The sequence below is a fragment of the Peromyscus leucopus genome, chromosome 7 (genome assembly GCF_004664715.2).
Source record: "Peromyscus leucopus breed LL Stock chromosome 7, UCI_PerLeu_2.1, whole genome shotgun sequence".
NCBI lineage: Eukaryota > Metazoa > Chordata > Mammalia > Rodentia > Cricetidae > Peromyscus > Peromyscus leucopus.
Genome location: NC_051069.1, coordinates 16,703,736 through 16,729,609, shown reverse-complemented (window position 1 = coordinate 16,729,609; position 25,874 = coordinate 16,703,736). Strand labels below are relative to the sequence as shown.

Genomic DNA, 25,874 nt, shown 5'->3' with positions numbered 1-25,874 from the left:
TTGAGAATAAGTTTCTCATAAAAGTAAAATGGAACTCTTCAATAATTCCCAAGTCAAGTAGGGTCATGAGAGTTAAGGATAATGCACATGTCACAGAATCAACACTTAGATCTCTCTCTCATTCTAAGTTGACAATGTTTTGGTACTTGGAAGTGAGGCCTTTGATAGGTAATTAGGTCAGGAGGAAAGTGTCTGATTAATGGATTTGTGCCTTCAGAAGTGGGAGAGACAATTTTCTGTTGTTTATAAGTCATCTAGAGACAGGCATTTTGTTTTAAAACAACCTAAATAGACCAAAGCAGAATGTGCCGGTTTGAATAAGATGTGCTCAAAGTGCAGAGAGTGAAAGACTTTGGAACACTACTAAATGAGATGGGGTCTTCATCAATACCTTCTCTCAGGGCTAAGAAGCTATGCAGAAGAGGAGGCAGAAAGATGGTAAGAGCCACAGGGGATGGATGACTCCAAGGAAACAGTGTTTTCCAGATACAACAGGACTGATGCACATATGAACTCACAGACTGGCAGCAGGAACAAGGCCTACACAGGTTCAAGCCAGATAGGGTCCCAGTGCTGAAATGGAGAAATGGACACAGGCTCTCACCCCAACCAAGAAACTATCTCCAACTGACATTCACTTGGAAAGGAAAAATTAGCTCGCTCCAGTGGAGTCTCACTGCGTACATCAGTCACACTTAAGAGCAGGCTCCATGCCCGGAAGCGATAGCCAACACAAAACAAACCCTGGTATTTCTGTAGATGTTTTTTCTCACATTGGCTTGTTCAGGCATTTGTTTTGTTTTTTGTTTTTGTTTTTGTTTTACTGGCATTTTGCTTGTATATTATGGTTTCCAATTTTGTACTGTTATGGATTTTGGGGTTTTTTTTGTGTGTGTGTGTGTGTATTTCTTTTTACTATAATTATTCTAGTTTATTTGTTTGCATTTTTTTTTATTTAATTTTTTTTTTTTTTTTTTTTTTTTTTTTTTGAGACAGGGTTTCTCTGTGTAGCTTTGCGCCTTTCCTGGATCTTGCTCTGTAGACCAGGCTGGCCTCGAACTCACAAAGATCCACCTTCCTCTGCCTCCCGAGTGCTGGGATTAAAGGCGTGTGCCACCACCGCCCGGCGCATCTTTGTTTTCTAAAGAGACAGAGAAAGTTAGGTCAAGAGTGGGTGAGGAGGTGGGGAGGATCTAGGAGCAGTTGGAGGAGGGGAATTGTGATCAGAATATAGTGTCTGTAAACATTTTTTACAATTAGAAATATATGTCTCCCATAGTCTCAGGCACTTGCATATTTGGTCCCTATTGGTAGCACTCCTTGGGGAAAGGAAGGCTTAGGAGGTGTGGCTTTGTTGGAGGAAGTATGTGATTGGAGGCCAGCTTTGAGAATTTAAGTACTGCCATTTCAAGGCTGTTCTCAATGATTACTACTATTTGTGGTTCAAGATGTGAGCCCTCAGCTTCCTCTTCCTGCTGCCAGGCCTTCACTCTGCCGTCATGAACTCTCTCTGGAACCATAAGCTCAAATCAACTCTTTTTTTTTTTTTTCTTTCTGAGTTGCCTTGGACAATGGTGTTTTATCATGGCAATAGAAAAGCAACTAATATACAGCAAATTAAAAGCTAATGTTAATGCTTGACATATGGTAAGCATTCAATAACACTAGTTACTATTATTTTAAGTTGTTTTGACTGAGCAAATTAAACATAGCTTCTTTTTATATGGATGGTTTTCCTAATAAGAAGTACTGCAATGGATGCTTTCAAGGACTATTAAACTTTACAAGTGTAAGGTTCAAGACAGATAAAGCTTTTCAGTGTACTCTTTTTCTAACTATCCACAAGGATCACAGCTTACAGCTAACCAAATGAACTTAAAACTGGATGCTTGACTTAATTAAGCATTAAAGTTAAGCCTGACTTAACCTTAACCTTAATATTACCTTGCCAGAATGTCAACCTTTACATTTTATCTTCTCTAAAGGGACCATGACAGTTTATTCAACTGAAAATTTAAATTTCTAGTTATGTAAGATAGAATTCCAAATCTTTTCAGTTTGTAGACTTGAAACATTTGGCTTAGATGGGCCAAAAACATACTATATAAATGTAGATGGTCTATGTATCTCTTGGACATGGTACATAACTTCAGAACTGGGGTAAGTGGAACAAATAACATAATTCTTTCACTTTACTTTGTAGAGAAGTAAAGTTTTAAACTGTTCCCCTGTTAATATTTTAACCATGATAGCAAATCTAGGAGTTTAAAATGTGCCAATTAATGATTAGAAAAGTACAATTGATACTGTGAATTTTAATGAGCCTACTCAAAGTTACTGAGAAACATTAAGAAATGGATGTAAATAGCATTAGGAATTCTATAAAATATGGTAAACATATCACAATAAAATATGACAATGTTGTAAGGTTTTCATTTGGTAATAAAATGATTAAAGATTATAGAAATAGATATACTAAAATATAATAAACTTACTTTATTAACAAAGCAAACCTGATTGCTTTTCATGTATTACACCTGAATAAGTGAACACTGAACACTCTGGTTTCTGTTGTGTTTGAAAGGTTGCTCTCTAGAACTTCAGGTGTTTTTTTTTTTTTTTTTTTAATAATAGTTGAAGACTAGAAAGAATTAAGTGGACATTTACAAAGGGATAAATGTGACTAAATCGCTATGAAAGACAAGATCATAGAAAAGCTCTAACTACAAGTAGAACTAGAGAATTTAAAATGGTTACCACTCAAAATCAAATGACAACTAGTGAATAAAAGTTACAGTTAGGGGCTAGAGAGTTGGCTCAGCTCTTAAAGCATTTGCTATGTAAGCATGAAGACCTACATTCAAATTCAGAGTGCCCACATAAACACTGTGGAGGCATGGCAGCCATCTTGTAATCCCAGGGTTTGGGAGACAAACACAAGGCAAACCGGCTAGTTAAGCCTTGCTGAACTGGCAAGACCTGGGTTCAACTCCTGCCTGTGGAGGTTAATTTTAACTATCAATTAAATACAATCTAGAATCTAGACACAATCTAGAATCTCCCAGGAAGACAGTTTCGGGAACTGTGCAGATCATGCTAGCTTGTGGGCACATTTTTGTACATTAATTGAAGTAGAAGACCTACCCACTATAGGGTGGCATTATTCCCTAGGCAGGGAGATCTTGAACTGTGTGGAGTGGAGAATGTGAGCTGAGCATAAGAATGCCTGTGTTTCTTTTCTTTCTGCTCTTGATTGTGGATGTGATTGGCTATTTCAAGTTCCTGAATGACAAACTCTAATGTGAAATTGAGAGCTTAAAATAAACCTTTTCTCCCCTAGGTTGCTTTTGTCAGAGTATTTTAATACAGCAACAGAAAAGAAACCCACATACTGCTCAGTAAGTAAGGTGAAGAGTCCTGAGCTAGATCCTGATGTTGACTGTGGGAACACGTATGCAAACACACACTTGTATGCACAGACCACATACAAAGGTATGGCTCAGACATCATTAGAAGTTGCAAATGTATGAATCTTTTTAAACATGCATTCCAACAATTTTGGCCTAAGATCAAGAGTTAAGGAACTGACTACCCCAGTCTTTCCAAACATGTTTCCAGCCATGCTTGCCATCAGTCTTCTAAATATCAAAAGACAAAAACTTCACAGTCTCTTCAAATTTCATTTTTTCTATTCTGGATGCTCTATTTTTTTGTTCTTTTTTTTTTTTAAGGTAGAAAGGGTCAAAAAAGAAAATAAATATGACATTTAAACTTCAAATATGAAAGAACAGACCTGATATCAAGTAAAGAAACTAAAATAAAACTCAGAAGGTAATTGTGTATGAAAAGAACTACCAAATCTTTAGGGCATTGGGCTTATTTGCTGGAAAGGAAAAACATATTTGAATGACAGACAGTATAGATCATATTCCTTTCAAATGAACTTATGATTCTTGTCAAGAATCTGGAGTAAAGAACCCAATAATTCTTTTGAACAAACATTAAGAACCAAAGAAGCCTGACAAAGTTAGGTTGTGAGATAAACAGTTTTCTATCCAGGCGGTGGTGATGGTATACATCTGTAATCCTAGCACTCAAGATGCAGAGACAGGCGGATCTCTATGAATACGAGGCCAGCCTGGTCTACAAAGAGAGTTCCAGGACAGCCAGGGCTACGTTGCAAAACCCTATCTCAAAAATACCAAAACCAAAAACAAAACAAAAAAACAAACCAAAAAACAAAAAGCAACAACAGTTTCATCCACAGTTTGGCAGTGGTACGGCCAATATTCAAACTGAAAAAGGAGTCCTTTCCAGTACTTTACAACGTTTGTGGTACAACATGAAAGGAGAACTCTGGTTACCATTTAACCCTGAAGCACTTCGCTCATTCTGGTGACCAAGGTACTTTAGCAGCGGGTGTTACATTTCTTTAAAGTTCCCAAGTGATTCAAATCTTCTTATGATGAATGTCCTTTCTTCCTTGCCTCTCATTCCTGTATTCTATAGATACCAATGTTTACTGCAAGAGAAAAAAAATAAAACATGTAAGCCAAGGGCCAAGTAATTTAAAAGACAGGGAATCTGTTCTTTGTCTTTGGATATTCTGAATTTACCCCCACTAAGCACAGTTATGAGTCACCTAATTAACATAACAAGTAACTTTCTTATTTAGGTGGAGACAAACAACCTCACACACTTGAGAACTCCCCTGTCCTATTACAAACCAAATATCTTAAAGAACCTAAAAAATACAGATGTTAAAGTTTTTATAAAACTTTATTTGATCGTCCTGAGACTCATTTTACAACAAACATGTTGGTATTTATTGACTGAGAAATATTTGCTCCAGCTATCTCCAAATGCAAGTATTTAATTAGCCAGTTAGCAATTTGAAATTCAAGCATAAAATATATTTAAGAACAGGCTGAAGATAGTTATACAATTTTTACCTACTTCTGACTCTTGGGAATCTAATGTAAGAGTTCCAAACTTGCAATATAGTTTTTGCACAACATCAATAAAAGAAAAATGACTGGAAGAGAAACTGAAAGATGAATATTATTGCTCTAAAATGATTCCTGGGGCTTGAGAGATGGCTCAGCTATTAAAGGCTAGGCTTACATAGTATAAAATTAAATCCTCCAATACATTTTAAAATTTAAAAAGCACTTTAAAAAAGAGAAGTTTTTGAAAGTACTCTATCAAATGTTATCTAAACTGAACATAGCTATAGTATTCTTAATTTTTTATAGTGTTTATAACATTAATGTGACACAATATTAAGCACTATGTCGGGATTACAAAAATATGTAGGTCTTGAAGAACAGTGACAAAATTATTCAGTTTTCTTTCCACTGTAAGTCCTCAAAAAAGAAAAATAAAAAATGTACTTTATGCTATTTTACTTTTAAAATTGAGTATGAAAAAGTACACAGTGACAGAAAAATAATTTCCCAAAGATAGGTTTTGGCTACTCTTACAGTACCTGCCAATAAGTTTCCAAAATTATTTTTTGCTGAATATTTTATTCTTGGACTTGCAGATGACCTATTATAATATGGTCAAGGAACACTCACCTGAAAACAAAATGGAAAGTGCTAAAAATTTTGAATAATTCAATCTTCTCATTTTAAATGTCTGATTTGTAGATATGATATAGTTAGGATCTTTAATCTTTATGCACTCTGAAACTGACTCTTAATGGAGAGTTTAGTCTACTTATATTTAATATTGAAATGCTTGGTTTCAAAACTACCATTTAAATGTTTCCTATTTCTTCTGTTTCTGTTCCTTTTTTGTTTTGTTTCTTTCACTGCCTTAATCTTAGTATTTTTCACTGTCTTAATTTAATGGCATAAAGATTACAACATGAATTCTCAAATTATCACAATTTATTTAAAGTTAAATGAGCAAATCAGAATCTTGAAATATCAGCCATATACCGTAATTCCTCCTTTGTATATTGCAATCACATATTAAACTCTATGTGCATTATAAAACCACAATCTAACAAAGCAACAAAGAGATCTTTTATATTTCATCTCTTCCATAGACCCAAGTTTTTATCTAATACCATTGTCTCTCAGTTTAAAAATTCTTAGCATTTTAATAGTGTACATTATTAATAGTATACAATGGACTACCTAATTTTTCATTTGTCTGAATTTGTATTTGTTTTATCTTTATTTCCAAAGGAAACATTCATTGAAAACAAATTTTTGAGGTAAGACCTTTTTAAAGCTGGATATGGTAGTCCCACTATTGAAGACACTGAGGTACAAAGACTTCAAGTTCAAGGCTTCAATTTGAGACCAGCCTTGGCAACATAAGGAGACCCTGTGTCAAAATAAAGGGCTGCAAAACACAGCTGAGCAGAGGCTAGAGGACATTTTCATGGGACTGGTTCCCCTGCTTCCACCTTTACCAGAGAGTCTGGATGTGGAGGTCACAGAAGAACGTGCACGAGTCTGTTCTTTGTTCTAGTCCAAGGGTCCCAGGGATTAAACTCAAGTCTTCAGGGCTGGCAGCAAACACCTTTAACCACTGAGCCATTTCACAGGCCCCCTTTAAGCTTTTTAGCCATACTTACAATAGCTGATTTCTAAGTTATTGTTTATTGACTTCATCTAGATTTTTCATTTTTCTCTTATATGATAATTTATTTTTGTGTCATCACATGCACGGCAACTTTTAATATACATGGAACAATATGGATAATATGTTGTAGTCACCATAGATTTTATCTTTCTTTGAATGATGCTCATTTCTCTTCTAAAATGCAGTAAATAACAGCTGACACCTTCAGCTTCTGGAAACTTACGTTTTATTTTATTAGGGAGGATATTTTTAAGTATTTCCCTTAATCCTGGGATAAATCCTGAAAGCCTTGGACATAGTACTTCTAAAGTAGAACATTCTGAGCTTGAATTGGAAAAATCTGTTGTATTTTAAAAACAAACAAAAAATAATTCTATCTTGGAAGGTCTCAAATTCCATATCTGATCAGAAATACCTGTTCAAGAGTTTCCACTAAAAACATTATTTTCCAGCACTTGGGAGGCAGAGGCAGGTGGATCTCTGTGAGCTTGAGGCCAGCTTGGTCTACAGAGCAAGTTCTAGGATACCTAGGACTGTTACACAGGAAAACCCTGTCTTGAAAAACAAAACAAAACCGAAAAACCAAAACAAAACAACAATCTATTATTTTCCATTATATCCTAGGAGTGCCCGTCAGTACACATGAAGATAAGGGTCAGCCAATGAATTAAAAGGAATATATATGTACATTTTTGAGGCTCCCTGCTTTCTGCGAATTTACAGCACCAAATTCCAGAGCTTGTACAGAGTTGTACAGGAGTAACCTAAACATGTAGAATTAAAAATCTTTATTATAGCCGGGCGGTGGTGGCGCACGCCTTTAATCCCAGCACTCGGGAGGCAGAGCCAGGCGGATCTCTGCGAGTTCGAGGCCAGCCTGGGCTACAGAGTGAGTTCAAGGAACGGTGCAAAGCTACACAGAGAAACCCTGCCTCGAACAACCAAAAAACAACAACAACAAAAAACCAACCAAACCAAACCAAACAAAACAAAACTTTATTATAAAAAAATTATTATGTAATTGTATATATACAATAACGTCTTTATAGAAAATATACTCTAACAGAGTGTATTTCTCAATCATCCTAATGTGGCAACCCTTTAATACAGTTAAATATGTGGTGACCCCCAACCATAAAATTTTGTTGCTACTTAATAACTACAATTTTGCTACTATTATAAATTGTAAATATTTTCAGAGATAAGTTTGTCAAGGGAGTCTGACCCAAGGGTTGAGAACCACTGCTCTAAAGTATTCATAGTTAATGGGCCCAAAGTTAGTAAGCTACTCTTAAATGATTCAGGAAATAAATTATTTTTGTAACTTGTTTATGAAAATATATTATAAAACAGAGAAAATATAAATAAACTCTAGCAGTTCTAAAATAACTAAAGAATAAACATTTCTGTGGACAGTTATTTTCACTGCACTGTTTGAAGATTTATAATGCATGTTAGCATATTAGATATCAGCACAAATTTTACTTATTCATTTTTCAACTAACCACATATAAATAAATTACATATTTAGGACCCGCTATGGTTAAAGTCAGTGTTTTAAGTAAAGACAAGAACTTTCTTCTCATAGTTAGATTCTGAAGAAGAAGAAAAGGAGGAGGAGGAGGAAGAAGAGGAAGATGACAGCAAGTTTCAGATGGTAATAAATGCTCTGAAAAAATAAAATTGGGTGTCAAGTATAAATTATAAGTTGGAGGTGCATTATTTATTTGTTTAAAGTTTTTATGATATGGCTTCATTATGCAATTCCAGGCTATCTTAGAATTCACTATGCAGACCAAGCTGGCCCTGAACTAACAGCTATCTTTTTGCCTCTGTCTCTGTCTCTGCTTCTCAAGTGCTGGGATTATAAGCATGAACCAACACAGCCTGCTAGAGATGCAATCTTTGGATAGTGCATTAAAAACAGCCTTCCAAGTAACTGATGTCCAAGTTGGAACTGAAGAAAAAGAGCCAAACCGAAGTGGAAACCATCTAATAAGAATTTTGTATGGAGGACATACATGTTAAAAAGTAGTAATGAATTATGCTTTCAAAAGTATGGCTTGAAAAAACTTTATGGACATAACACCAAATAAAATAAGTCTATAAATATTAATTCTGTTTGAGACATATTGTAAACCAGGTAGTGGTAGTGTATGCCTTTAATGCCAGCACTCGAGAAGCACAGGTAAGCAGATCTCTGAGTTCAAAGCCAAACTGGTCTACAAAATCAGTTCAGGATAGTCAAGGGTTTACAATATATTTCCTATTCTATCTAACAGGCCAACAGAGTTTTGTGGAAGACATTCCAGAAGAGCAGGCAATGATGAAAGGAAGCTTTGGTCCAGGATTGAAAATCAAGAGTAGAAAATCCAGAATCTTGTAAGTGCAATTAACATGAAGTTAAAAATCATATGAAAAAGAACTTTTTGTTCATTAAATCCAGGCCAACTTCACCATAAAATAATTGTGATGGCTAGCAGTAACTGTCATGTCAACTCAACAGGTCTAGAATCACCCAGGAGAAAAATCTGTAAGAAAATTTCTAGATTAGGTTGAGGTGGGAAGACCTACTCAAAACATCCATGTCCTCATTCTAAGGAATGGGGTCCTGGACTGAAAGCGAACTGAGCACCAGGGTTCACCTCTCTTCTTGACAGAAGATGCAATGTAACCAGATGTCAAATGCTCTCCTTCACGCCTTCCCTGCCACAACAGATTATACCCTCAAAAATGAGCCAAAATAAGCTCTGACTTCCTCAAGCAGCGTTCACTAGGTATTTTGCCGGTACAATGATAAAAGTAACTAATATGATAATTAAATTTAGAACATGTATATGTGCTAATTTCAGAACTGTATTAATAGGCACACTAAAACACAACACGGAGAAAGGAATCTAGCTGTGCATGATTAAATAGAGACAAGATGCAAGCTGGTAGAGAGATGAGCTAGATATTAGTGCCAGTTCTCTAGCTTGCTGAGGATCTCAGTGCAATTTTTTGTTTGGTGAGTGAGAGAGTGAGTGAGTGAGTGAGTTGAGTGAGTGAGTGAGTGAGCGAGAGAGTGTGAGAGAGAGAGAGAGACAGAGAGAGACAGAGAGAGAGACAGAAAGAGAGACAGAGAGAGAGAAAGAGAGACAGAGAGAGAGACAGAGACAGAGATAGAAAGAAACAGACAGAGAATGACTGACTGACTCAATATGCTGCTCAGGTTGATATCAAAGTCCTCAGCTCACCTGAATAGCTGGGTATACAGGCACATGCCATAATGCCCAGCTTCTGATATAACCTTTGGCATTATATTCTCTCTCAAAAGTCGTACAGGTCCAAACATGTTTTACTTTACTATTCAACTTAATAATAGGGAATAATTTCAAGTAAAAATATCACAACTAAAATACAATGCATCAATCTACTGGGGATCCAGCATCTTACTGGAAACTTTAATCAGACAGGGCAGGCGCTGTCAAAGCCATGGACTATGAGCCAAAGCCAACTTGCTACCTGTTTATTTATAGTCTGCAAGCTGAAAATAGTTTTTATATTTTAAAACAATTGGAAAAAGCAAAAAGAATATTTTGAGCATCAAAATTATATGAGATTTGAATTTCATTGTCTATAAATAAGGTTTTCTAAGAACACAGCCAGCTCCTTTGTTTACATATCATCTATGGTTGCTTTTGAACTATAAAAGGAAAGGGGTGAGGAGTTATGACAGCATAGTAAGTTAACTGCCTTTATAATTAATGTTTGCCCATTCCCAACATAATCTAAGTTCAATATCTCTACCCTCTAACATCACAAGAAATGTATTTTCAAATACTAATGGCCTTCATTGGTTCTTTCTGTGGGTTTTTGCTTTAATTTTTCTTTTCTTTCTTCCTTTCTTTGTACTTTGGATAGAGTAAAAGAGTGAGGGACAGAGAGAGAGAGAGAGAGAGAGAGAGAGAGAGAGAACATGAAGTTAGGAGGGTGAAGAGGTAGAGAAAATGTGGAAGGAGTGTGTGTGGGGGGGAACACGATCAAAATATATTGTATGAAAAAACTTTAAATAAATACAACTCTAGATCAAGTAGCTTATTTTAGTCCTTACCCGTCACTTTATTCCTTTATATTTTTATGAAAATATTAAATAATATTTTTATATTTATAGAATTTTTATATTTACAGTTATTATCCAATAATATGAAGTCAGTTTTATATTCTCAAGAAAACTTTTTCCTTAATTTATAAAATTTGTTAGGTATGAAACATTTTTTTCTGTCCAGTTCTGATTTAAAGTTGTAATGAGTTCTTTGAGCTAAAATGTAAATAATATTTTCCACAGTAGACACAACACAAGATTATTCATAGCAATAGTGAGGAAAACGTAGTTTCTTGAGAGCTTTGGAATTTTGCAAAGGTGTTAAAACTCATTCTAGAATGATTTAACTTCTGCTTTAGACCATGAGAGAGTAAGCATGTCCAGAACAACTCTCCCACTGCACACGAACCCCACATAGAACAGAACATAGAAAAAGACCATTTAAGACATAGGTGTGGGGACCACGAACGCAGAGAAAAAGGAAACAGATGGTTCTCGGGCAGGAGGCAATTTCCACTAACTACACAGTAAGGAAGAACCCAAAAGAGCCTCACAATCCAGCTTACTTAGCAGAACAGGTGAGCAGGCCAAGGTGGCTGGAATTCTGCAGCAGAGTTTCACAGAGTTCATGAAATCGGAACCAGGATCCCTGAGTGTCAGCTACACAAACACCTGTTCATAAGAAGGGTAGCATTTCCTGAAACGATGAGAATCCAAGGAAATATAAAAAATTTTCAACTGATTTTCAAAGCTGACACTGGGCAGAAAATCAACAAATTCTCTCTACTGTGAGGGGGAAAACTTATTGAATACACAAGGCAACCAGGAGGACCCCAAGTGGGCCACATCACAGAAACAGGGGGAAAGCAGCCTTAGAAAAAAAAGACCACTCTGCACACGTGTGGAAGTCATCTAAGACTAGAGAGTCTAGAAAGGAACAAAGTCGTCTGCAATTAGCAAACGGTCTTTTAGGGAAAGTCCAATGTTCTTTAAAGAAACAAAATTTAAAACTTTGGAATATAAAATTCACAACTATTTTTCATTTAATGAAACTACTGAATATTCTAAGAGGCAGTAAAATTGTGATTCAAACCAGAAAAAAAAAATCAATCTGCAGAGACTGAGACATACAGAATTAGCAAGCAACAACATATAAAGTAATATTTTACTTATGTTCTTTATATATTCCAGGATATAAATGAAAACAGGAATACGATGAGTTTAAGTAAAATTGGATTTTCAAAACAGATAATTTTAAGATTTAATATGAAATTGCATGAAATGGAAAAGTAGTAGTATGAAGAAAAAAGACATTAGTGAACTTACAAACAGAACAACAGAATTTACCCAAAAGGAAGTTCAGAGAGAAAGAAGGGAAAGATTATTTTTTAAGGGCAGGATAGAGAGACGGCTTAGGGAGTGGAGGCACTTGCCACTAAGCTTGATGACCCGAGTTTGATGGCCAGGACTCACATGGTAGAGGACTCCATAGAATTACTTCAGAAAGTGGTCTTCTGACCTCCACAAGTATACCACAGCACGTGCGCGCGCGCGCGCACACACACACACACACACACACACACACACACACACACACACCAAAATTCAAAAGCAAAACGAAAACTGACACAGTGGAAAAAAACTACACCTTCTGAGAAGTGGTATGATAACATTTAACTGAACATTCTCAGAAAGGGACATATTGTAGTCATTGACCAAGAACTACAATAAGTAAACAGAACAAAGAATAAACCAGTGGGATCCCAAATGAACCAAGAGAAGAGATGAAATGGAATCTAAAAGTACAACTATTTTGAAAGAAAGATGAACAGACAACAAACTAGTGAGGTGGCAGATTCAATACAAATCATATTAATAATATGTTAAATATAAATTATCTTCCATTTGTTCACTTTTACCAAGATAGGACTAAATGCAAGGCCTTGTACATGTTAGACAAGTGCTCTACCACAGACGTACATTATCTAAGCTAAATATTCAATTTAAAAGGCATATGAATGGGTCGTGGTGATACATGAAAAAGGTATAGTTAGTAGAATCTTGAGTTTGAGGCTTGCCTGGGCTACATTGTAAGAGTATTTCTCAAAACAAAACAACAACAAAATCCCCAAATAAATAAATAAGACATATAAAAAGACCCAAATTTATATTACATCCCACCCTGCAACACACACACAAAATAAGGCAACAGGTTAAAATTAGAAAGGCAAAAGCCCTTCAATCTTAAATTGGGAGAACCTCATTTAGGTCAAACAACAATTATTGTCAGAGATAGAAGAGTGTTTTATAGTTGACAAGTTAATTTATCTTAAAGATGGAATAACCCTAAGTATGCACGTCTATGACACCAGAGGTACAAAATGAATGAGGCAAAAGCTGTCAGAAATCATGGACAGAGGAGTAAGAACACCACATTCCCCTAGGAACTAAAATACAAGTGCTCCAAGGCACAGGGAGGGAGAGCTGGACAGAGCTGAGCATCACCGAACACTTTGATCCTCAGCAGTCATAATATCTTTACCTATAGTAGGTAAAATAAGTCAAGTTGGATAGGCTACATAGTGTATGAATTCAACTATATAATCTGGAAAGATGTAACTATGAAACAGGAAAAAAAACCCAAAACAGTAGAAGAGAACAGAGGGATGACTAAACAGGACACTGAAGATTTTTCAGGTCGTGAAAGTCCTCTATTTGACATTATAATAAAGTACCTATAATAATGTATCATTATACGTTTGTCTAAGCCCATGGACTCTATGACAGTAAGAATGAATCCTAACAGACCTAGGGATTTGGATTCCCTGATCTTTTTACAGTCTTTCATTGTTCTTGTAGATCTGCATAAAAATCACTATTCAGAATACCAAATCTTGAATCAAAATGCTCTGGTTGTGTATAAAAACAAGCAAAACAAGCTGGCAAGATAATTTATAAAATTTTCAATGCAAATTTATTCATATTCAAGGAAAACAAACTGCATTAATGGCCTTTGGAGGTTCTGTTTGTTTGTTTATGTTTGGGATCTGGAGCTAGATTTTTTCATTTAAAAAAAGGCCCAAGAGCAAATGATTATCTATTTCAATAACTCTCAACTGCATACAGCAGAATAATCTCTAAGTATCTATGAAAATAATCTAATTTCACATTGAGAAATAAAAAAACAAATGTGACATAGATGATGCTCAAATATTGAATTAGTATCTTCAATATTTATAGTTATTTGATATTCTTTTTCTCTGCTAAATTCAAATAACAGAGCAACTAGTTATAAAATGAGCTACAAAATATAGGTCACTAGATCCTACAATTCTTGTTTATTGCCTATCTTTCCATTTCTGAAAACAGGACTCAACCCATTTAATTCTTGCAAACATAATAATAAGATATAAATGATGTCATGAGTAATATGAATGGTTTAACTGTTAATTATATCTGAAAGAGGAAAACCAATCAAGGTTTTTCTGTCACTTCCATTGTCATATCCTTGCACAGCTCCAAGGACAGACCAGACAGGTGGAGAGGGGACTGGGTTCTCTGCTGGAGAAACTGCAGCAGCCTGGATGCTCAGCATGTTTTTATAAATAGTTAAGCAATGGAGGTGGGGTTACTGTATACAGATAAACAAGGAAGCGGGACCATTTATTTATTTAATTTATTTACTTACTTACTTATTTATTCATTTTTCAAGATAGGGTTTCTCTTTGTAGCCTGGCTGTCCTGGAACTCACTCTGAAGACCAGGCTGGCCCCAAACTCAAAGAGATCTGCCTACCTCTGCCTCTTTCTGTTGGAATTAAAGGCATATGCCAACACCTCCAGGCTGAAGGAGCAGGCTATTATATCCAGCTGAACAAGGAGACAGGTTTAAGTAATTTCAGTAGCAGTCTCTGTAGGGAAGCAGTCTTCAAGCTGTAAATAACCGGAGGGAGAAAGCTATGGTGGACATTTTCTATATACACAATCAACAATTGCACATGTTCCAGAGGAAGGCTTTGCCATCCCTCTGAGCCTTGCCTCCAGGGGGAGGAGGGCTTTGCCATTCTCCCATGGGTCTGAGGCTAGAGTCTGTAACATGGCTGTGCCCATATTATTAACACACACTCACTTGGGATGTCACTGACTCAGTTTCCTCTGCTCTGCACACTCTAGTATCATGTTAAGCTTTATAACATCCTGTTCAGAAAGTAAGCTATAAATCAAACTGTTTTGCTGCTCTGGTGTTAGATTAAACATAGTAAAAACATGCATACATAGAGAAACAAACATCCCATTATTCCTTCACTGCCACCCTCAGATTTACTGAATATGAATGACATAAAAAAGAACCAAAAGTATGGGGTGCTGTGGATGTCTTTCTGTACACTGTGAATATGTGTTGCTCTGATTGGTTGATAAATAAAATGCTGATTGGCCAGTAGCCAGGCAGAAAATATAGGTGGGGCAAGCAGAGAGGAGAATTCTGGGAAGAAGAAGGCTGAATCAGGAGACGCCAGCCCACCATCTAGGGAGCAGCATGTAATGGCACACAGGTAAAGCCATGGAACATGTGGCAACATATAGATTAACAGAAATGGGCTGAGTTTAAATGTAAGAGCTAGTCAGTGGTAGGCCTGAGCTAATGACTGAGCAGTTTTAATTAATATAAGCCTCTGTGTTTATTTGGGTCCGAGCAGTTGTGGGACTGGCAGGTGAGAGAGATTTGTCTTGACTAAGAGCTGGACAGGACCAGGAAAACTTTCAGCTACAGTGGGGAAATGACTCAGTTGGTACAGCACTGCTAGTGCAAGGACCTGACTTTGCTCCCCAGAACCCACATAAAAATGTGGGGCATGGTGGCATGTGCTTATGATCCTAGTATTGGGAACGCATAGAAAGGAGTCTCCAGCCCACTAAGAAACCCTGCCTCAAAGTAGGTGGATAGCATTCCTGAGGATGAAACCCAAGGTTGTCCTCTGGCTTCCACATACATGCAAAAACATGTACATGTGTATACACACACACACACACACACACACACACACACACACACATACACACGTATATATACACATACACGCACACATTCGAAAATAAGGATTGAAGAGCTCCATATGTTCACTAAGAACTGTTATCACTTTTATAAAGATCCCTGCCACAAAAAGCAAATCACACCGACAAAAATAAATCTATTGTAATACATAATCAATTTCCAGGTAAAGTACTTTATTTAATGCTAATTAGATTTATCAATGAAATAGAAAAAGGCATTTCAATATTTTTTATAAAAATAAATAAAAGTAAAGCCTTTATAAATTAAAACTATGTCATCTAAATCTAAAGGCTCCCAGAAGTGGTGGCACACATCTTTAATTCCAGCACTTGGGAGGCAGAGGCAGGTGGATCTGTGTGAGTTCAAGGCCAGCCTGGTCTACATAGCAAGTTTTATGCCAGCCAGGGTTACACAGTGAGATCCTATCTCAACACAATAACAAAATGATGATGATGATGATGATGATGATGATGATGATGATTTAATCAATTAAATTACTATAAATACATACCAAAAGATTTTATTTTATTTTATGTTATTTCTGCAACAGGGTTTCACTGTGTAATTCAACTTAGCCTGGAACTACCTATGTTATCTGGGTTGGCCTTGAACTCTTATGTTTTAACCTCTAAAGTGCCTGTATTACAGGCAAGGACCACCAAAGCTAGCTTTCAAAGAAATGTTTTAATCTGAATGAAGAGTTGTCTGGAGGCCTGGTTGGCATACAGCTAACTCTAGATCAAGAACTCTTTAATCTAAAAGTCAAATGAAATTCACATATCACAGGAAGAAGTCCAGTCATTTTTAAAAACTTTAATCCCTCAGCTAATTATCACAATTATTTTATGACTACAAAGTCACAACTGGCTAATGAGAAACTTACAGCAGTTCTTTAAATTGTCATCCAGTAAAGGAAGACACAGATAGAATACAGCAGAAACAATGCAATAAGACTGTCGGGTGTTTGAAGCTTCCAGAAACTAGATCCTCAGTTATCTCAAAAATTAAAAGTCAACTACCATGAAGAGGCCCTTTCATTTTCTACATTCAAGTACCATACAACAATAGTCTAAAAAATAAAGCAATTTTATACACACTTCCTTGTCAAATAGAAAGCTGGAAATTAAAAGGTAGCACTATTCAAGTCTGCATCAAATGCCATTTCTTGGATCTGTGATCGTGGCAAATGAGAGGAGGCAGGGCATGTGAAAAGAATATTAGTAGCTTGGCAAGATAATGTTTAAAAGGACTCTCAGGGAAAACAAAGTTCAGGAAGGACCCAGCACATTCTTCATCTCTAAGTCAGGTCTTAAGCTGTTTTCTGACTTTGTAACCAACTCTATCCTTCACTGCTTCCCTTACTGGATTAGGAGCAGCTGAGATCCACCTGTCACTTACTACTTCTATAGAATATATGTAGTTTAGCATATGTAGTTTAAAGACATCAGTGAAGACTAATAATATTTTGGGATGATCAAGCATTTACAGAGAAAGCACCATTATTTCACATAATCAATTCCTTCTAAAGTAAGGACAAACTTGAGGCAAAAAAATGGAAATGAAAAATCAATCATGTATACATATTAGTTTTAAGAAAATTCCCTTTTCAATGAAACACGGTATTACTTACAGAAAGTTAACCAAAGTAAAGCAATTTACTATTCCCTACAGCAAGATTAATGGCATGCACACAGGTCATGTTCTAGGCAGCATCTCCATAACTAGAATAGGAATATAAGCAATACTTATCAAAGAGGCAATGAGAGAAGGAATTGTCTGTAAAAATTTGCTTTTCACATTTAATTTTTGTATACTTTTGAGTTAAGTTCTCCTCAGCTCAAGTACAATTTATATGCATTTCATTATAAAGTACAGTCTTCTTAAATGATTTTGGTAAACATAGAGCAGCCCTGGTAATACACTATTGATAAATACAAGGACATTAAAAGTCAATTATTCTTAATCATACAGAAAAAAAAAGAATATGATCAACTCAGAGACACTAGTCTTTACCCTTGTTATTTATAATCTGTCCCCATTACTTCTTTCAATGTAAGAAACATTTATGTTTGTTTAAATTTGTTTAATAGCCACCAAATTCTTTCTCACATAAAGGCTTCATAATAAGGATGTAATTTATCTTATTAAAGCAAGAAAGCATGTTAAACTTGAGACAGTTACTAAGTTACTCAGTCTAGGCCCAGCTATGAGAACCTAAGCCAATTCAGTTTGGTTATGGGTACAAAGACAGTGATAACATTTAACTCAGCAGAGCAGGAGGATGCTCACAAGAGGTTAACATATGCAAAATAACTTAGAAATGTTTAATGTGATATACAAATGTGAAGAGAAGATTCAATGAAATAATCTCTAAAAAAGGCTTCTCATCACTAAGAAATCTTTCATGTTTACTTGGAAGCACTTTAAGCAAGTTAATTTTATAAGACTAAGAAAACAATTAACCTCATGTTACAAAAATGAATCAGGAAGCAAAGCAGGAGATGTGTACAGCACACAGTGAGTGGAACTGACAAGACTCAGCCTTGCCTCCTGTCTCAACGCCCTTCCCATCACCTGTAGCCATGTCTGTCATAGCTGCTATCCATGCTATCAAAAGCTCTTCACAGAATCACGTAGTTTCAAAAATTATGGTTATAACTTGTTATGAGGAAGATCTTATTTAGATGATGTAAATATTATACTGGGCAGATGGTGCAATTACTAATAGTCAAATTAGAATGTTCACAAGTCATAAATACTAAAGGCCATAAACGCTCAGACTCAAGTAACTGTCCAGTTACTTGGCTCTTGTGATGTTAAATCTTAATCAAATAGGCATGATGTAACCTGTCTAATCTTTCCAAGAAAGGGATCTAATTTTGCTTTTATTAAGAATTAACTACGTGATCATGGGAAATTTTCTTTATTTCCTGTCTTAAAGTTAAGGGATAATATCATGTATGTCACTTGGCTAGAGTGACTTGAAGAGGCTAGCCCATGTTAAGACAGCATAACAGTCTGGCACACATTAAATCCTTGCAAATGTTAGCTTGCCTTTCTAGCTCTCTAAACTTTCAAAGAATAGGGGGTGCTTTTCTCTTCTTTTAACTCAAAGCTGCCTTAAATGAAATGTCCTATCTCTCTATCTAGATCCTGGTCCTCACCTTCAGTAATCAGTAGCTGAACAGCAAACTTAAATAAACTGAAAAGCACTGTGACACAAGAGAAGGCAAACGTGGTTCATTGTCAACAGATCAGTCGGAATCCCATTGTGACTAAGAGCTTTTCACTTTAAGCAATTTGCCAGACCTTACAAAACTCTCATCATAAAATGGAGACCTTATCTGGCTTTTTATCATCCTGTCTTTCCTATTCACAGGTCTCTTGCAAACACTGTGAAAAGGGCATGTCTTCTTTATCTTTGTCCTTTCCACGTTACTATGGAAAGACTCAAAATAGAAGATTTAATGCTAGGATAAAGCAGAAAACTGATTTAAAAAAAGTGATTGAAGACTGAAAGAAAAATGCTACACTGTGGAAAGAAAAAAAAAACAACTTATTAACTGGATCAAACTCCTTCCTTCCATCTCTCGTTTAAGCCAACAGACCTCAGATATTCTTTTCCTATAGGAAGGTGAACTGAGGAACATATGTAAGTGAAAGATGGCTGAATTACTCTTTAAAACTGAACATTCTTTAATTTACTATAGGCAGAATCTAACGTTTGCTTTTTCTACTTGAGAAACTTTGCCTACTCTTTGGTTGGTTTTGGTTTTTCTTGGAGATAAGGATCATCCTCAGTACACACTGTGCAAACACGTTACTGTGGACTCAGTTTTGTCTTGTTTATCCATTTGTTTATTTTTGAAACTGGCTCCTACTATGTAGCTCTGGCTAGCCTGGAACTTGCCTTGTAAAGCAGGCTGGCCTCAAACTTAAAGACATGCTTGTCTCTACTTCCTGAATGCCGAGATTAAAGGTGAGAGGCACCATACCTGGCTAGACCTGTTTTTTAAGCCAAGAGGTATTTTAGTTGGTTAATAAAACAATATAGGCTAGGTAAGTAAGAGGTAATCATTTTCTCTATTATAAATAAAAAAAAATCATTCTTTACTTTACAAAACACATTCAAAGAATAGTATGCCTTTGCTAAAGATGACTTAAGTACCCAGAGCTACATGTAATCAACCACAGATTTTACCAAAAATCTAAGGCTAAACTCCTTAACTTCCAGGGAAACGGGTGAATGTTAAATTTTTGGAACTAGGATAGATCAGGGATGGGCAGGACAGGATAAACAACAACTATGAACCACGTGTCCTAAGATGCACAAACAAATCAAGTTTCACGTGTAATTTTATTTGAGTCATAAAACCATAGTCATGTATGCTGTGTATCTCTAAAACCTTTTAGTAGATTCCAGGTAAGCTTATAGAATTTAAGTTTTAAAATTCTGGAGACCTTAGCAATTTGGGAACCATGTAATACAAACTGCTAATCAAATAATGAAGAAACTAGCTAAGAAAGGTAAAAAAGAACTAAGAAAAGCCTTGCATCTTTCAAGACAGAAATATCCCATGCCCATGCTATTCATCTTCTTATCTGCAGGGTCTACAAATACAAAATGGAAAAAAGAAAAAGAAAACTACTTACAGGATTATTTTAAGAATAAAATAAGATAATGGGAATTAAGTATTTAACAGTGTCTAGTTCATACTAAGTGCTCAAGAAATTATATGAACTGGAAAATAGTTCTTACCAAACTTAGGAAACAAAAATCTAATAATAAAGACATATTTTAGGTGAAATAAATGTTGGAACATTTAAACATACTCAGAATCTAGTACTAAGCAATAACATACTATTCAAAGTGTTATCAAAAATATACTGACCAGTAACCTACAACATCTACCCGTCTCATCCCAAACATACTTACTATACAACTGTGAAAATCAAGTTTAAAATGAATTTTTTATTATGTCAAGCACTAGCATACGTTAAAGCCTTCAATGCCAGCCAACTCAGCTCACGCCTGTATCTTCAGTTTCATTTCTCATCTCCTACTTCATCATACTTCTACCACAATGAATCATATGTCAGTCCCACATACCTATCCTCAAACTGTTCTCTTTGCCAATATATCACATATCCCTTCAGTTAGTGGAAAACTCTTGGTTTTCAAACTTCAGGTTCAGGATTTCCTCTCCTCTGCAAACTCTTGATCATAGCATATTTCTCTATTTGTTAACCTCGCACATCACTGCAACAAGTACTCAAGAGACACTCAATGAATGGAATGAAAAACAAGGCAAACTAACGCCAAAGCAGCGAAGAATTTACACACATGAAGCCAGTGAGAAAGAAAACTAAGATTTCTAAAAGTTTCATAGGAGAAAAATTCTTGGTCTCAGGAATCTACTCAGTTAATTTTTCAGATTGTTAAAGACAGGAAATAAATATTTGAGTACAAAAAAAAATCCCAAAAGTAGATGTATACATCATGAAGATGTACGGTAAAGTCTGGAGGGATGGTGCAGAGCAAAAGTGAACACAAATACAGCTATCCTTATAGAGAGGCTTAGTCAGTGGCAAAAAATAAAAATATAGTAAGCTTAATTGTCAGTTTATTAGGGACTTTAACTACAAATAATTTGCATTCTGAATGCAGTATAAGTGAAGCATATGGATCTTTAATATACTACCCAGAGTATAGAACAACAGACCATGAAAGATAAAGATTAAGGCCATTTACCAAAAAATGAGAAGAAACAAATGCTTTCACAGAAAATATACTGCTTGCAATGAAAACAGATACATACTATTCACCATAACCTAAAGTCAAACAAATAAATCAGCTAATTCAAGTTGAAGCATCTCTAAATATAGAACTCTCTATATTTATTTTAAATGTTGCTTAATAAGGTGCCCAGTTCAAATCTCCTATACCGAGAAGAAAGGTGTTTAGAAAACATATGCTGGGCATCATAGTTTGGTTTCTAATGCTGCCATAAAATAAATAAAATAAAATAAAAATTACCAAAAGCAGCTTAAGGAGAAAAGGGTTTATTTCATCTTACAGCTTGTAGTCCATCATCCAGGGAAGTCAGAGCAGGAACTCAAGGCAGGGGCCTAGAGGCAGAAGCTGATACAGAAGCAATGGGGAAATGCTGAGGAATGCTGCCTACTGGCTTGCTCATCATGGTTTGCTCATCCTGAATTCTTAATAGCACCTAGGACCAGCAGCCTGGGGGTGGAGTGGGGGGTGATATCACCCACAGTGGGCTGTGCCCTCCCCACATCAATCACTAGTTAAGAAAATACCTTACAGGCGTGCCTGTAGCCTGATCTTATTTTCTCAATTGAGAATTGGTCATTTTCTCAATAGACAGTTTCTTTCCCCAAATGACTCTAGATTATGTCAAGATGATATAAAACTAGCCAGCACACTGGGCCAGAGGGTAACTCAGCAGGTAAAGATGCATGCCAAGCCTGAAAGAGTCAGAACCAAGGTTCTCACACGGTAGAAGGAGAACCGGTTTCCGCCAAGATGTCCATTGACCTACACATATGTCTGTGACCCCCACCCCACCATGAATGTAATAAACACAATTTCAAAGAAATACACATGCTAATAATGACAGGTTCACTTTGGACCCTGTAGGATCAAGTGGGTTTTGTCTTCTCGCTTTTGATACTGAAGATGCCAATTCTCTTTCAGCTTTGCAGAAAGTAAAAAAAAAAAAAAAAAAAAAAAAAAAAAAGATAGAAAACTGAATGTAACTTTCAGTATAACAGGATATGTCAGAAAGTATGGGTAATTCTCACTTTGCATTTTAAAACACCCCTACTGATATGAGCCAAAATCCATGAATGTGAGGTTAAAAATCCTTTTGAGCTATTGCATTCAAGCATATTGATAGATTATGAATGCTTTCATCCTAGTTCTAGATTATGAAATTTCCTTGCACATAAACACCATTATAAAATAAATTTCAGTAAGGGAATGGGGAATAATAATATTTCAAGCTTTCTAAAGAAATGCCAAGCAGAAAAGAAACTGGTAGTCCACCAATGTGACACTGATGACATGTTATGCTCAAGTACACTGTGGATGATCATTCCGATGCTGCCAGTCATGTCATCTACATTCTTCAGTATTCTGTTTTATGAAGCCTCTCCTGACTCAGAGCATATGGAATCATTCACATGAGGTGAAGCCATAAATTATTAGGAATGAGTAACACATTTTTTCAGGTCATAATCTTGAGTATAAACCAGGACTAATGTCAGTAATATACAAATGTCAGGATGATTTTATTTAAAAAGTACATTTTATGTATCTATACAGCTACCTCTTGTTATTGTGGTAGTAATAACAAACCAAGGCGCCTGTGAAATGGGAGGAGAGGATAGGGTTCCTATGAGCTGCTGATCTTATGTGTATATCTGTTTAAAGATGTCTTAGTCAATCCATGATGCTGATTCATGAAAATCAAACCCACAGCCAGAGCCTACCTCATGACCGAGCAAAGGTTACTCAATACATGTGTTTCCTCCATGAGATGTATCATAGTTTTCTTCAGTAAGTAGTACTGCATAATACTCCAGCACACCCCTTGGGGCCATTTTAAACAGCAAAATCACTAATGTCAAGCACATACACACACAAATGTGAATACATGACTGCAAAAAGAATAATTGTTTACTGTGTAAGAACTAAAACAGAAGGCAGATTGCCATCTTGTTTGACCTCAGTTGGGAATTCACCACTAAGGATGATTCAAATTTTCTGTCTTTCTAAACACATGTATATGAATACCTCCAAAAACACTGGAAGTACAGATTTGAGGATTATTGGTACATTTTAGTAAATAAGTGAATTTGAAAACACAGGGTCTGAGTGAGAATTGGATATGCAGGCATATGTGGCATGTGTGAGCATGTCCATGTCTTCATATTGGCACACTGAGTAACTACCTGAATGCCCCAACAATATATCAAACCTAACCTAATCCATCATTTACCCTTATGCCAGGTATGTTTTCTGCCACATTTATTCCTCAGTAACACCATCATTTACTCACTCAAGCTATATGTGGGTCACTCCCTTCTCCATATCCTAGATGGGTACTAAATCATGGATTCTTCCTGTAAAAAAATCTCCTACAGTTATCTGGTGTGCTAAAATTATCACCAAGGACTTCATTGTCATTTGAACCATTGCTATAATTCTGGCTTCATGCTTTCTCTAATACTCTAAAATTACAGGCTGTAATATTGTTAGTATTTTCTTTCTAAAACCCCAAACCAACCATAGTCCTTATTTCTTTCTTTCTTTTTTTTTTTTTTTTTTGCTTTGGGATATATGTCCATTCATGATTTGACCCCAAACCACATTTGTATACTCATCACTGATGCTTGTCTTGATAAACTATATTACAAGCACAGAGATCCTATGCACTTTTGGAAATCCTGTATACCTGCTGCTAATCCAACGAGGAATATCAAAGGTTCTTGTTGTGGCTCTTTTTTCATTTTCTGCTTGTCCTAAAGCCTATGCTGTTATTATTTCCTTGGTATAGCCTTTCCTGATCAAGTCTCCACCACTTATCAACTTATTCATTCTCTTCCCAGTGCTTTCACAGTATTTTCACAAACTTAGTTACAGAGCTATTAAGTTTAGCTATGATTAAGAAAGTGGGTAAGGAGTTCTCCCATTGTGCTGTAAGCCTGTATTTAAGACCTCCTCCCTCCTTCAATAAACGGCATTCAGCATAAAAAAATTAGCTGAGGAGCCCCCATGGAACTGGACCAGGCCCTCTGGATAAGTGAGACAGTTGATTAGCTTGAACTCTTTAGGAGGCCCCCAAGCAGTGGGACCAGATCCTGTCCTTGATACATGAGCTGGCTTTTTGGAACCTAGGGTCTATGCTGAGACACTTTGCACAGCCTTGGTATAGGGAGGAGGGGCCTGGACCTACCTCAACTGAATCTACCAGGCTGGGCTGACTCCCCAGTGGAGACCTTGCCTTGGAGGAAGTGGGAATGGGGGACAGATTGGGAGGGGGGGAGGCTGGAGGGTGGGAGGAGAAAGGACAGGGGAATCTGTGGCTGATATGTAAAGTTAAATTAATTATAAAAAAAATAACAGAAACTCTTAAAAAAAAAAAAGAAAGTGGGTAAGTACAAAGTAGCTTTGTAGATTCCTTATACTATCTTCCAGGCCATGCTAAATTTTCTTCATAGAAAGTAAGTTATTTAGTTAGAAATAAACATGATAGCTAACTGAAAATCAGATATAAGTGCAGCATAAACAATATGACATCATAAACAATATGGCTATTACCCCACACAGGATGCTCTTAGTAAGTAGTTTCATCTTTGTGAAAAGGTTCAAGAAGGCCAAAGAGTCCAGGGTTCTTTGTCTTCACTCATGTGTGTGAATTTGCTATTTCAAAATAGACTACTGCAGATTCAGGTATTGACTCATGGAGGACAAAGAATGGGATTGGTCACAGGATTCTTCTTTTAACAAGAAAAACAAAAGTATTTTCCAATCTGCTCAGCCAATTTGGCCTGTCACTGTCCACATGTGTAGGGGAAGTCAACAGTGCCTTGATAGCTAACTTCCTCCAGGATGGAGACCGTTTCCAATCTTTAGTGACTGATGCAGTACCTTCACAGAGGCGTGTGGTCTATGGACTGAGTGACTCTAATGAAGGAAAGTGCAGCAAGTGCAGAGAGTCTCCTTCCTGACTTTTAAATGTGACTTAAAAATTGCTAGTGCTCTATAAATAGGGAATTATTACTATTCTAGTAGTTTGTCATCTATCACCATGAAATAATACAATTATTGGTGTCTCTGTAGAGTACCAGACAGAATATTAAAAAGGAATCAGGAGGTTTGAAATTTTGTCTATACAAAACAATCTTGCTGACTCTCAGTTTATGTTAAAGACAATGCTTATTTCTCAAGGTGTTTCTAAGGATAAAAGAAATTCAAACAATAGAAATACATATAGGAATGTATAAAATGCTATAACATGTGAATTATAAACACAATGGCTGTTAAGTCTTGAAGGGAAACCCACAGCTCTTTATATCACCTGTATAAAGCATCTAGCACACCAGCAACATG

General features: G+C 36.2%; 1 protein-coding gene across 2 annotated transcripts in view; it reads right to left on the bottom strand.

The window, feature by feature from the left end:
* The window catches only part of Peak1 (pseudopodium enriched atypical kinase 1), a 220,323-nt gene that overhangs the window by 109,074 nt on the left and 85,375 nt on the right, over nt 1–25,874 (bottom strand). For both annotated transcript variants that reach the window (XM_028865038.2, XM_028865040.2), the window contains one exon: nt 4,365–4,522. The gene's annotated coding sequence lies outside the window, so the exon portion shown is untranslated. The remainder of the gene's footprint in view (nt 1–4,364; nt 4,523–25,874) is intronic.